The following is a 14800-nucleotide window of genomic DNA, read 5'->3' on the forward strand; positions in this document are numbered from 1 at the left end:
TCATCTTGATATTCTATTGTACATTATGAACCACTAAACCTATCATGATATATATACTGTTCTCGTACAGAATGTAAACAAGTTCTTGTAGTTGTGATTTAAGAACATCTACTGCTTTTCTTAATAAACACAGACAATGGCAGCCGCCATGTGTGTTCATGGGCCTGTACTTGGAATATGGGGGAGGGGTACATAAACACAAATAGTCCTAAATACATCAGATTGGTACTTGGTGTGGTTTGGTTGCATCTTTACCACGCCTAGAATAGTAAGACACTCTCTCTACCCTTTCTCATTATCTGCTTAGTTTAAAGTCTATATGCTCTCTAAAATATTCAAGGTTTTTTGAAATCTTGTGATTTTTTAAAAAAATTCTCACTTCGAAAGTCATTATCACTTTTCTTGTATAAAATATCACAAATGTTCCTGCTTTATCCTGTATCAACTACAAATTTCAGCCCTTATAAAACATGTAAATCTATACCTACAAAGCTATGGTCACTTTCTCACTCTCCCGTTCGTTTTTTCTCCACAGCTCATCTTGGGCCCATATGCTACATTACATCTTACATAAATACAAAGTACTTCAACTTTTCCTCTGTATTGAATCCACTTTTCCTATCACTTAAATCCTTAAACCAATTCTCCTTAAAATCCTTCCCTGGCATCTCAAAGGAAGAAGATTCAACCATATATGCCATATGTCTAGGACAACTGCTGCCATAGCCAAGTTCTTATATCTTTGTTGTTGTTTTGTAATTTGTATACAACACTCTCTTTTATCTTCTGTTCATATATTAAATGAATTATGTATAATAGTCAATCAAAATAAATCATTTTGTAAAGACTATATGATGGGTATGTACTATTATATGATGAAAACCGCATGGAATAAGTTTCTAGATAGAAGTATCTACAGGTATGTATATATTGTAAAAATAAACATTATGTTAACTTTGAATATTTACAGAGGAGAAAAATTATGACATAATCCATTTATGAAAAAACTAGTTTTTAAAAATTCTAAACAAAATAATCTATTTTAAGATATTTTTTGGAAATCTATACAACATAAATGAAAAAATAGAGCTTATGATTTATTTCCCCAAAAAATACATCTATCAGTACAATGAATGCTACTGTCTAATATCTCCTTGGAATTCAGAATTATGAGTATAAATAAACACTTACTTGATATGGAAACATTGAAAGATACATTATATTAAGTTAAATGCTAGAAAAGGAGTACGTCTTACATTACATGAATAATTTAAATTACCTAGCTCCTGTCTCTAAGAACTAACACTGGAAGTGCCCCGGGGGGTCCTGGGTGGCTCAGTTGGTTAAATGTCTGACTTAGGCTCTGGCCATGATCTCAAGGTTCGTGAGTTCGGGCCCCACATTGGGCTCTCTGCTGTCAGCACAGAACCTGCTTCATATCCTCTGTCTCCCTCTCTCTCTGCACCTTCCCTGCTCATACTCTCAATCTCTCAAAAATAAATAAAATTTAAATAAAACCTTAAATAAAAAAATTAAAAAGAAGGAAGTGCCCCAAAACAATTCTACTGTCCTAACTTCTATCTACTTTCAAATTCAGGTTCAATCTATGAAGCATCATTCACAAATACCAAAACTACAGAAAATGAAGAATTATATGATCTTCCAACTTGTAACATTGGAGAATTATGGGAATTTTCAGAGGCCACCATTTGAAATACAACTCCCTAAGACCATATGATTCTACTTCTTTAACACTTCACAGTAATTTAAGATTATATTCCAAATTAGTAATCGGATGTATATCTTAGGCCACACGAATAATGAAATAGACAGATATTTGGTTAATACTTTGGTTTTAACAGTGTGATCTTTTGCCAATGTAAAATATGGTCTTGAAAGGCTTTAGCTTCCTCAGCTACAAAAGGAAACCACATCTACTTCACAGCAATGCTTAGTGTATTGAAAAAAGGAGAAGTAAGTAAACATGTAACGCAAACAGACTTTATTAGTAAATTGATCAAATCTCCCTAAAAATGACAAAAAATATAAAGAATGACTTTTTTGAGAGAAGGGTTATACCTCAGGTATAAATCTTACTTCAAAGTGATAAAGGAGGACTGCCTGGGTGGCTCAGTCAGTCAGTTAAATAACTGATGCTTGATTTTGGCCTAGGTCATGATCTCATGGGCTCGTGGAATTGAGTCTTGGCTCCAGCTCTTTGCTGACAGTGTGGAATATGCTTAGGATTCTCTGTCTCTGTGTCTGTCTCTCTCTCTCAATAAATAAATAAACATAAAACAAAAAGTGAAAAAGGAAGTAACTGTATTTGTTTGATTTATATCAATATTTCAGAAGAAAAAAATTAATGGCCTTTAGAGAATAGCAAACAGAATGTGTCTATTTAATTACATGATAAAGTAAATTGAGGACATTTGGCCTCTACTTAGATAAAGTATGGAAAAGTTTCATTCCCATCCACATTACAAAAATATAACAGATAATCTAAAAATTCACAATTTTCTTATATTCCTAAAACAGCTAAGGTCACAGGTCAAAAATCTAGGACAGCTAAAACAATACCGAAGAACAAAGTTGGAAGATTTAAAGACTTACTATAAAGCTATAATGATAAAGCAGTGTGATAATAGCAAATGGACAAATGCATACATAGATCAATGAAAAAGAATAGACAGTTCATAAAAAAAAATCCTCACACAAATACAGTGAACTGATTTTGACAAAGATTTAAAGGTAATTCAGTGGGAGAAAATAATCTTTTTTACAAATGCTGTTGGAAGAATTGTGTGTCCATGTGCAATCAACAAACAAATCTCAACATATACCTCCCAACTTACAGAAAAATTTACTCAAGGTATATCAGAAACTTTAATGTAAAATGTAAAACTAAAGTCTTCTAGTAGAAAATATATAAGAAAATAAGAAAATCTGTGTCACTTTGGATTGGTGATAATTTGTTAGATACAATAGCAAAAGCAAAATTGATGAAAGAAAAAATATATAAATTAATTTTTTCTCTTTATGAAAATTATTAAGAGGATAAAAAGGCAAGTCATCAGGCTGGTAGAAAAATTGCATATTACATATATAATGTTTTGTCCTAGAATGCATTCTACTTATTCCAGAATACATTAAGAAAGTACTTTAATAAGAAAATGAACAATCCAGTGTTTAAAAAGTCAAAAAACTGAAACAGACAGACTCTTTACACAAGAAAGAGTATAGATTGCAAATAAACATATTAAAATATTCTCAATATCATTAGTCATTAGGGAAATGGAAATAAAAACCACAAAGAGCTACCATTTCATAACTATTAAAATGGCTAAAGTCAAAATAAGTTGACCACAACAAGTACTGCCAATGATGCAGAGTAGCCAGAACTTTCCTACATGGAAAACTGGTACAACCACCTTGAAAAACAGTTTGGAAGTTTCTTATATAGTGAAACACTTGCCATAGGAAGCAACCATCTGACTCACAGCAATTTACCCAAAAAATTTACATCTTTCAAAAACTGGTATGCAAATACTTATTGAGGCTTTAGTCATCATTGTCCCAAACTGGAAACCATCCAAATGTCCCTAATTAAGGAAAGATAGACTAGGGTACATCAATACAAAGAATTCCACTTAGCAAATTAAAAAAAAAAAAAAAAGAGCAGTCTATTGATTTGTGCATCAGTATGAATAAAATTTAAATGAATCATGCTAAGTATCAGAAGCCATTTCTAAAAATTTAGATGCTCTAAAACCCCTTTTTACAGTATTTTGCAAAGGCAAAACTGTAGGGATCAGTAGCTCCAGGGGCTGGGGATAGGATGAATGATTGAGTGTGTGGTGGCACAGAGAATTTTGCAGTTAGTGGAACTGTTGTGTATTTTGTAACTCTAGTCATCACAAACAGATTTGCTGATACTCTCAAAACTATACACTAAAAACAGGTGGACTTCACTGTTATAAATTATGACCTAATTAAAAAAAACTGAAAAAAGGGACAAAATATTTCTCTATAAGTAGTACATGGACCACATTAACTATTTCATTTATTTATGAAGTAAATAAAACTAGATCAGCCTGAGAGGCAATAAAACTATAGATGAATAATTTACTATTTTTATATAATAAAACAATAACAACAATCAAGCCATAACTTAGTTTTGGAAAAAATAAAGATAATGATATTTACAGAGGCACACACAATATAATATCACCTGATTGAGGTCTCCTAAGAAAGATTAACTCTACTTCTTAATATGATTTATTCATGAAAACAAGAATTAGTTTTATTTACAGGCACAAAGGAGAAGGAAGATGCAAAAAAAGGAGAGAGAAAAAAAGTAAAGAGGAAGGGATAAAATCCAAATATAAGGAAGAGGGGAAACAAGTGGAAGGACTTGAATGTCTCTACGTAAATGGCACATTTTCAGAATATAAATAATAGAAATAAGATTGACTAAAAAAAAAAGAATAATTACTGGCAAGTTTTCTGAAAGTAGTGTGGTCAAATGTTAACAGTTACAGAAAGGAGGTGATATAGCATGGAATTTGATGAGAAGGACTATCATAGAACCTATACAAAAAGATGCAATTATTTGGAACTTCTGCTCTTTAAGTCCAAATTCTGGGTACAATTCCTATACATTCAAGATTCATGTTGTTCATTAACATTTTTTTCAGAATTATGGCCCATAAAAATAAAAATATTACTGCCCAAAATATTCTATCTTCTTGATGACTCAAGCACTCTCAAAGTTATTCCAGTCTTAGAAGTGAATAAATCAGACCCTTTCCCCAGGTGTGAAGAAGCAGCAAACACATCGTGTATTATTACATGAAAGATTTCACCTTTCAAAACATTTATATCTTTGAGAATCTAATACCTAAATGAAACAAAAGTCATTATGCTTGTTTCCTCCCATTCTATATCTTACTAACATAAATCCACCTAGGACACATCCACCAATATTTGTGCTATGAATTTCCCCGCCAAGATACAAAGAGATATTGTCTTAATCATTTTTTAGCATATAAATGGTGACTCCTGGGTCCTCTATGTTTACTACTCTCTAGCTTTACGGATTCCTGCTATATCAGTTTTAAAATATCTTAAGAGATCACCTTCTCCTATTATTTCAATATGGTGTGGAGAAGTGAAATTGAGAAATCGAATAATTTTTTCAAAATTGCAGAGATACTCTGTGAAACAGGAGTAAAAGTTTAGCATTAAGGCTTCCTCCCCATTTGTCAAAGTGTGTCCATTTTAATCAGCACCTCTAGAGCCAATGAATGCTCCTGTCCTTATCTCTAACTTCAAAGAAATCAATCTACTGTTGGAAATGTGAGGCCAGATGGAAAGAGAAGGTAGTTAGAATAAGCTGGAGAAGATATAATGTCAGTAATATCTTACATTACTTCTCACCTTCCAGGATGCCTAAAGAATGAACCATGGTGGGCCAGTATAATAAGATATGTGAGATGAAGTTTTATCAATATAGTGATTCTGTAGCAAGCTGGCTGGTGGACTCCACCAGAAGTGAATCTGTGTATATGCCCTTTTATATGACCTAGAGTCAGTAATCATTTGTCCTTCTTCCCCCTCCAACTTTATTTTTTTTTAATTAATGTTTATATTTTTAATAGAGAGATAGAGAATCTGAAGCAGTCTCCAGACTCTGAGCTGTCACCACAGAGACTGATGCAGGGCCTGAACTCATGAACCTTGAGATCATGATCTATGCAGAGTCTGATACTTAACCCACTGAGTTACCCAGGCACCCTCCCTCCCCCCATCTTTAAACCAGACTGAAAAGGCCATGGCATTCCATGAGCAACCACTGAGAGATGGTAGGCATCTGGCATTAATTATTTCCTGGAAACCTGATGGACTTTTTGCTGACTACCAGAAAAAAAGCTTGCAGAGACAGCACATTGTCTAAGGGTATTAGTACCTCTAGTGTACTGAGAAAAAAAAGTCTTGAAACATTTAAATTGACCTTTTCCTAGTAGCAAGTTTATAATGATATTGCCAAAGGAATTTGATTTTCATAGAATTTAATAATGTGCATTCAAAAGATTTAGATAGATCCTCGATTTTCTAAACTTTCTGCCTTGGAATTATAAACTGTGTTTCTAGACCCTAGAATTTCTATCTTGGACTATTCTTGATTACTATCTTGGGAAAGTTATTAACTCCTCTCAGTCTTAAATTTCTAGTCTTTAATGTGAGCATGATTACACCTACTACATATAGAATTGCTGCGAAGATATAATGAAATAAATGTATGGAGTTCTTAGCATAATAGATGGCACATTGTGAAAAATGATGTAAGTAGAGACATTTTTAAATAGAACCAGAAAAGCCATTTCAGAGGAACTGCCTTGCACATCCCATTTTCTAAAGTTTTAACTGGGCCAATCCACCAATATTTCAGTAAATCAGAAAGACGAAAATTCTACTTGAAAAGTGAACTTTTGCCTACTGACCACTAGCCTGACCAATCAACAAAGTACAAATCTAATTCTGTTTTTCAGCACCAAGGTCCTCTTCTTAAAATCGCTTATCTAATCTTCTTTCCTCCCCTCTCCTCAAGAAAACCAGAGTCCACCTCCTAAAATCAACACATAAATATCGGTTTCAGTCTTAATCTGCGTGCTCCAAAATGTAATACCTTGATCCCCAGAAAATCACTTTGCCACTTGAACTGGTTTCTTGGTTTGAGGTTGACAACATATTTCATACCTAAGACGTTGTATCTATTGTTCATTGTCTTAGTTCCTTCTGGCTTTCAACCTCAGCATAGTACTTAATACATAATACCTAACACATTGCTCATGTATACTGAGTAAATGAATATGTCTTTAAAATACATCTCCCAACAAGTAAGGTTATGTAATTTCTAAAAATAGTTCTTTTATGTGGCAATATCTTTTTGTGATGAATCCTAAGCAAAAAATGACCTGTTGACAGTCTTTAAGAACAGGAACACTGTTTAAAAGGTATTTGCATTATAACAGTGTAGTAGTTTGATTAGATATCCCATTTCATAATTGCTTATCATGAAAAGAATTCCAACAGAGTTGAATTCTTTTCTCAAAAGATAATAAACTCCATAGGAAACTGTACTGTAAATATATGTGTATACATTCCATTTGCATAAAATATTATGTGATGTGGTTTAAATACTATTATTTTTAGCCATTTCTTATTTGGAAATCACTATATATCATTTTTATCAAGTTACCTAAATGTTAATTTTTTAAGTTAATTTTTGGGATCGTCTCATTGTATGTTTGCTTTGGCCAACTGGTCTGCTGTCTTTTTATTGCCTTTAAAAGCCTGTTTGGCATATGTCCATGCTTGGAACTTTAGTTTTGTTAAAATATGTGTACACAATTTTATGTGCTTATCTGAATTTTACCATAACAGGAAAATCTATATCTTGATTTATTTTATTTTATTTATTTATGTTTTTGTAATTTAAGATGACTGTATTTCCTTATAAGAAGAACATTTGAACTAATTTTATAGGTAGTCAATTAACCCTTTTTCAAATTGGGCACACATCAAATCTAGCATTATGGGAACTTTATTTATTTGGAAGTAAACTTTTAACTATTAATACAAATGTGAAGATACTATACAAAACATTCACAGAAACTTTTTTCATCTTTTTTTAATTGTTTGCAAATGTTTGTTACATTATCCAACATACAACAGAGAAATGGTACATCTTTTTCCTTAGATTTGCGTACAGTGGAAAAAGAAGAGTATACACAGATATATTTTTTAACAAAGTTAAACAAATAGAAACTACCATGCTGACAGTTTGTGAGAAATTATCTAATAAAAAATAATAACTATTTGGGATCAGTCACTTCCATAACCAAGTATTATTCTGATTAATAATGCTTCCATTAGGCTTCTGGCATATACTTATACCATTACTGAATCTGTAGTATTGCTTCACGCTTTGGTTCTCCTTCATAATTACTATTACAAAAAACTGATGAAGATCAGGGGTATTTGCAAGTGCAAACAAAAAAATCCCCAGCTTATTATAAGCATGACTGTGTATGATAGGATTTCCTCCCAAGCAATGGCCTTTCAAATCATCAAGAAATCATCGGAATGGAATTTGTCAACATATCATGCCTATGTCCAAGAAGAGATACATTTATTTATATACAACAGAGGAGCTAAAAATCAAATTTAGTGTTTACTTTGGGGTGGGTTGGGGAACCCAGCCAGTTGAAAAATGATTTTAAAATAATGGCCACCAAAAATAGGTTCACTAAATTTATTTTAAAAATCATAAAAAAAAGAGTATTACATTCTGCACAATGCTCTGGACATATGCCAGGGACATATGTACTACTGTTACTTTTCTTCCTTGCCCCACATCCCAAAAAGCTAAAGGGACCACAAAGCAGAGTGTTCACAATAATTACATGGAGAAGGAAATTTTTCTTGTTTTTAGGTTAGACCACCAACAATGAACAAAAACTAAAACTCATTGACTCTGCTGATGTTTCGAAATTTCAATGTTAATTTTGCATGCCCTTTCCTCCCCATGTAATGTAATGTAAAACATTGCATCTAGTGAACAGCAAAGATTTCACTGTACCTCAAATGCAGAACACCTACAAATCAGAGGAATGTTGGGATTTTGAACAGAAGCAGATTTTGAACAGAACAAGATGCAAGACTCCTTCAGTTCTTCACTAGTCTTGGAAAAACCTTCCAGAATTCTGCTTGACAAGTGTTCTGCAGCAAATATTATGCATTCTTTATTTGGTCCTGTGAATGGATCTTCACACTCTTCTAAAGGTTTGTCAATTTTGATTGAAGTCCCTGAATAATGATGGATTTATTTAATCTGTTGACCATATTTGCCAATAGTAGATCCAGCCAAATCTTTGGGAATAGTTACTTGTGTAGTAATGATAGGTCCATCAAGATCACCATATGAGCCATGACCCCTGCATAGGAATAATCATATCCAGAGCCATCCTGTGGCTCATAGGCCATCTGTCATTTGGATGGGCTCCATGTATCTATTGGAGAGTCCAAAATTTCATAAAAGCCATCATAGTGGTCTCCAGGTCTTTTTCTGTCATAGGCCCTTAGATCTCCTCCACTGCATGGTGGTGGTGGAGGAAGATACCAAGCTCTGTGACCACCCAGCCACCTCATCTAGGAGAAGGTGGAGGAGGTCCTAGACAAAAGGTCATATCGTCATAATCTCTTCTAGATGGAGGCATGAGACCCCCACCCTACCAAAGGCATTGTGTCAAAACTGCCTCTCCCCCACATGGGAAATCCCACAGAACATTCATGGTGGTCATCAAACATCATTGTAAAACCACAATAATTATAAGTTTCATTGTAAAAATTGGGATCATAAGGCTGCACACCTCCTTTGATGGGAGGCTCCAAAGTAAGATCAAGGATGATCTTGATACACTCGAGAAACATATCAGGTTTTCCTCCAATAAGAACAACTCTATCAGAAATGAGGCCAGCATTCTAGGAAAAGAATGATTATCATCTGTGTTTTCTCTTGAAGTTTTTTGATTTTAGCATCTTTGATCCCAATAATTACTCCTGCCAGACTCTGATGAATCAACAGTCCCAACTCACAAAGTCACTTCCTTTAGAGTGTGGGTAACGTAAGCTTTCCACAGCATCAGATTCAGGTGAGGTTGCAGTGGGTGATGTCACCTGCAGGCCGTCTTCAAAGGTAGAGACAATTTTCTTCAGAATTTCTCCAATTGTTTCAGTATTGACACTGATACTCAGTATGTTCTCTGGGTCACTGCTGTCTGTGACTAAGACAGTGGCATTGTAGTCTATATGAAAGGCCTTTTCTTGGGGTTGGGGGAAGAGAGAGAGAGAGAGAAGAGGGAGGGAGGGAGGGAGGGAGGGAGATAGAGAGAGAGAGAGACAGAGAGAGAGAGAGAGAGAGAGAGAAAGAGAGAGAGAGAGAGAATCTTAAACAGACTGTAGGCCCAGTGTAGTGCCTGACTTGGGGCAAGATTCCACAATCAGGAGATCATGACCTGAACCAAAATCAAGAGCAGACACTTACCCCATGGAGGCACCCAGAAGATGCTTAAGCCTTAATATTCTTGTTTTCTTTTCTAATTACAGCCCTAGCATTCTTGCTCTGAAGCAGAATGTGTAATTCAACCATCTCCTCAGTGTTTCTAGACGTTTAACAGCTAGTTCCTCTTCCACGTCTTCTGGAGGGGAGCCTGTGTCTGTTCTCTGTCTAGCTGTGAGTGGCTCAGTGCTGCCTCAGGGCAGCATAGGCACAATGGCCTCACCCTCAGCTCAGGGTGTCAGGTGGTCCTGCCCAGAACACTTCAGTTCAGCTCTGCAAGGATATACAATACCTGACTGGTGTGTCCATTTAACACAAGACAATGGAAACTTGAACAACCAGAAGAAACCTTCCTCAATACCTTGATTTATTTTAAATAAGTCAAATTCTTCTATTCCTACAATCTATTAGTTTTAGCAGATTTATCTTTCTTTGAAATAGTAAGTTCTGACTTAATTGATCTTGGTAGTCATTGTTTTCTGATCTTCAAATAAGAAATTGCATTGATGTAACAATTCCACACATTTATTTTTCATTCCCTCATTTCCCTTTTTTAACAGATGTGATTAAATAATTACTAAAATTCTAACAAAAAATCCTTAGCATTTCCATTTAATATTTTTTTCAGAAATAATTTCTAGCATGTATTATATTAATTTTAATACAATAAATTTATTTGGTATTACAGCCTTTAAAAAAAGACATGAGATCAAATTACATGATAGAGGTAACAATTCTAATATCCACACTAATATCATCTAGGTACTTTTTAAAACACAATATTAAATTAAAAAGCTATTTTAAGATATACCAAGAAATCTAAATTCTATCTGCTTGCATGTAACAAATAACTCTTTTAAAGGTTATATAGACAAAGAATTCTTATTCCCTGCTGTCAATCCGATCGGGTAAGAAAGTAAATATACAAGAGGTAAAAAGCGTATTGTTGCCATCCCAATTTGCTTCACAGAGTTCACTTATCTGGCATTAAGGGAGTTACACAAATTAAGCATGATTGTGGTATGTTAGTCTAATAATTAGTACTTTCTAACTCTATTCACAAGAGGAAACCACCTAGTGTTCTTAGTCACATCTGATCTACAAAGCAAGAAATTTGCATGTGGTAAATGGCAGTACTTTCCAAAAAGCAGTTAATCATTAAAGAGGAAAAAGCCTCTTGGCATTTATTGTTCACAGCACAGGAGAAGGTATTAATATGGCTGTAATTTTCAATTCTAAAAGAATTTCTTCACAGTTGAACACAGAGTAGTGCCCAAATTCCATTAAGAGCTTCTATAACTTTATGTTAGAGACTGGAGCTGTTATTATACAAACTGATGAAATTTTTGTGTGGAAAATACAGGTCAAGTAACATTTTGAGGTACAAAGAGGCAATCAGTAATTTAAAACTGCGGCTTTGTTATATTGCAGACAAAGAAGAGGACTTTTTTGCTGGTAAGTGGTTTAACTGGTCACTGACTGAAAAGTTCACTGACAGGCTGTCTGTCACTCTCTCTCTCTCTCTCTCTAGTTACCTAAGAAGAAATGGCCGTCATGGACGACTCTGTGATGAAGGGAAAGGCCACTACAGCAGCCGAGGCAGTGATCCCTGTGCTAACGGCAGGAATTGAAGCAAATGGAGAACTTGTCATCAGCCTAGCTATTACCCAAGAGTAACACCAAGAGCAGCAAACAATCTATTAAAGCAGCTGAAGTGATTGTTAGCCCATTGTCTTGTAAAGTTAAAGTGGTGAAGGTCAGGAGCATGAAAATACAGTGACTGGAAGGAGCCGTATCTGTAACAATAAGTGATGTCTTGAAACAAAATTTAATCTGATTATTTTTCACGTTCCCAAATTTCAGAATTTGGGCTGTTTTCAATTATTTTGTTATTAGGTCCAATTCTTTTTTTTTTTTCCTATCCCTTTATTTTCCTGCACTACCTCCGTCTTTTCTATTTTTTTCTTTATTTCCAATTCCTTTTCTCACTCAAATTTCTACATTTCTTGGGACACCTGGGTGGCTCAATTGGTTGAGCATCTGGCTCTTGGTGTTGGCTCAGGTCTTGATCTCAAGATTAGTGGGTTCAAGCTGATGGTGCAGAGCCTGCTTGGTATTATCTCTCTCTATTCCTCTCTCTCAGCTACTCCTTCTCCCTCAAAATAAATTAACTTTAGAAAAACCCTCTAATTCTTCACTAAATAACATCAGTGAGTGGTTTTTGAGATATGCTACTGTGTGATTCTGACTTCTCGTAAAAATCAAAGACATTTAAATAAATATTGACCCAAGTGAATAATATACATATCAAGCACAGATGGACACAAAGAAAGAAAATGGTGAAGCACATTTCCAAACCACCTTGTTAGAGACACCGATGTTTCTTAAAAATAAATATTCTAAAATCAATGTGTCCTTCTTTCTCTAAAAAACGTTCTGGAAAAACTTAAAGTTAAGCTACTACTTTGGCTCAGGTCATGATCTTGTGGTCTGTGGGTTTGAGCCCTGCATTGGGCTGACAGCTCAGAGCCTGCAGCCCACTTCAGATTCTGTCTGTCTGTCTGTCTGTTTCTCTCTCTCTCTGCCCCTCCCCCATGCAATCTCTCTCTCTCTCAAAACTGAATAAATATTTTAAAAATTTAAATAATTTTTATCTGGATTACATTTTGAAATGATAACATTTTGGTTATATTAGGTTAGGGAAAATATATCATTAAAATAATTTAACTTCCTTCTTACTTTTTTAAAAGTAACTACTAGACAATTTAAAATTACGTGTGTGGCTCTCTCTTAGTGCTCACATTATGCTTCTGCTGGACAGTGCTTCTCTAAGAAAACAAAAAAAATAATGTCATGATTCTAATTATCTTGAGACAGGAACACAATATCATGCAGAAAGCAGGAAGTGAGGGCCTTGGATCTAAGATAGTGTCAAAATATACTAATGATGTAGAAAACAAACAAGTATAGGATGCTGATTATTATATGTGAGCATTTCAAACCTTATATGAGTGTTAAAGACTCAGGATAGAAAACAATAGAATTTCTGAGAGATTTAATCTCAATTTCTACTTCCATATGAGTATACGATTCCCTTTGGAAGTATGATGGAACAGATTAATCCTAAAACATATGAAAATACACAGCAATTCAAAAGAGGAGAATATGTAGAAGGACCGAATCAAATGTCTTCTCATGAAATAAAATCCCTGCATTCAGTAACAAGTAGATTCAGTAGATATCTGCATTTTATAGTTAGAAAATTCAGAGGCAAAGACAAAAATAGATCAGGGTAGATTGGATCAAGACAAAAATATTAAAAACTAGTATGCTAAGTACATTTGGAGGCAGGGATGAGTTTATCAAGGAGCTAATAACACTTAAGCCTCCAGGATCCTCTCTTGCCAAGGTTCTTTTCTAGATTTTGAGAGATGCTGTGTAATTTGTGTTTGTGTCTTTATACTTACTTATATGTTAATTCATTTTCTGAAAGAGGATCTCCAGTTGTATGAATTTCAGGTTCCATAAAGTCTGTATCAGCTCCTGGTACCCTGAGGAACTGATATAGTACACTGCAGTCACTCATCCATATTCACCCAGAGATAGTCACAAAACACCTGATTTGTGCCTGGCATTCTTGGCAAAGGTGGTGATTCCATATATTGCTGACCTTGCCCTCATGAAGCATACATTCCATCTACAGAAAATAGATGATAGATGATAGATATATTATGATAGGTTAATATAGACCTACAAACAGTGAAAAAGAAGTATTATAAAGAATTTATCCATACAATATATAGGCTTATTTCTTCTAATTGGCTGTCAAGATATAACACATGAATAAGTTCATCATTCAGTTTCTCAGAGTTGACCAGATGATGATTGAAAAATGAACACCCTGAATGATTTTCATTCTGTATGTATAAGTGAAATACACATATGTATATGGACATATGCATACTCATAAAATAAGCATTTTATTATGGAGTTACAGATTTTTTTTGTTTTCTTCATTGCACTTTGCTTTTTCCCCCAGTTTCTGGAATAAATAGGTATTGCATTTTAAACAAATAATATAAATACTATTAAAACCCTAAGTTTTCCTTATTACAATTTTTGTTTTCTTTTTCCTTCTCAAAATCTCCCATGTGGAAGTATTGTAAATTTGTTAGTATTGCTTGCATTTACATTCATACTTAGGTTGAATTTCATAGATCATAGCACAGTTTAGAAATTGCCAGAATTCAACAATGATCTTCACAAACACTAACAATTTCCTGGCCAATTAGGAATAATAGATGCTGAGGAGATAGGAGGGTGTTGCATCTCATTTTCTGTTTCACTATTTGACTCTATAAGTGGCTTCCTGCCACACTTGTTGATCTTTCTTTGTATTCATTTTAGGAAATTAATATTATTTACAGTAGGAATGGGTCTTTTATAGAAATTGAATGAAAAGAATTTAACTACAAATGTAGATGAGATGATGCACACAAGTCGATGAGTAGATAAGCACATATTTTGAACATCTGTGTTATTAATAAATAAGTAGAAAAAAAGAGGTTGATTACTGACAGACTGAAGAAGCAATGAACACTTGCTTAATAACAGGTATCATGAAGCAAAGGACAAATGCAAACATTACTATACAATGAGTGATGGTAAAAAAAAAAG

At 34.2% G+C, this 14800-nt stretch overlaps 1 pseudogene; it reads right to left on the reverse strand.

The window, feature by feature from the left end:
• Positions 1–8741: 8741 nt before the first annotated feature.
• Positions 8742–10432, reverse strand: LOC115291139 (annotated as a pseudogene).
• Between the last annotated feature and the right edge of the window lie 4368 nt (positions 10433–14800).

Source organism: Suricata suricatta, chromosome 5 (assembly GCF_006229205.1).
Source record: "Suricata suricatta isolate VVHF042 chromosome 5, meerkat_22Aug2017_6uvM2_HiC, whole genome shotgun sequence".
NCBI lineage: Eukaryota > Metazoa > Chordata > Mammalia > Carnivora > Herpestidae > Suricata > Suricata suricatta.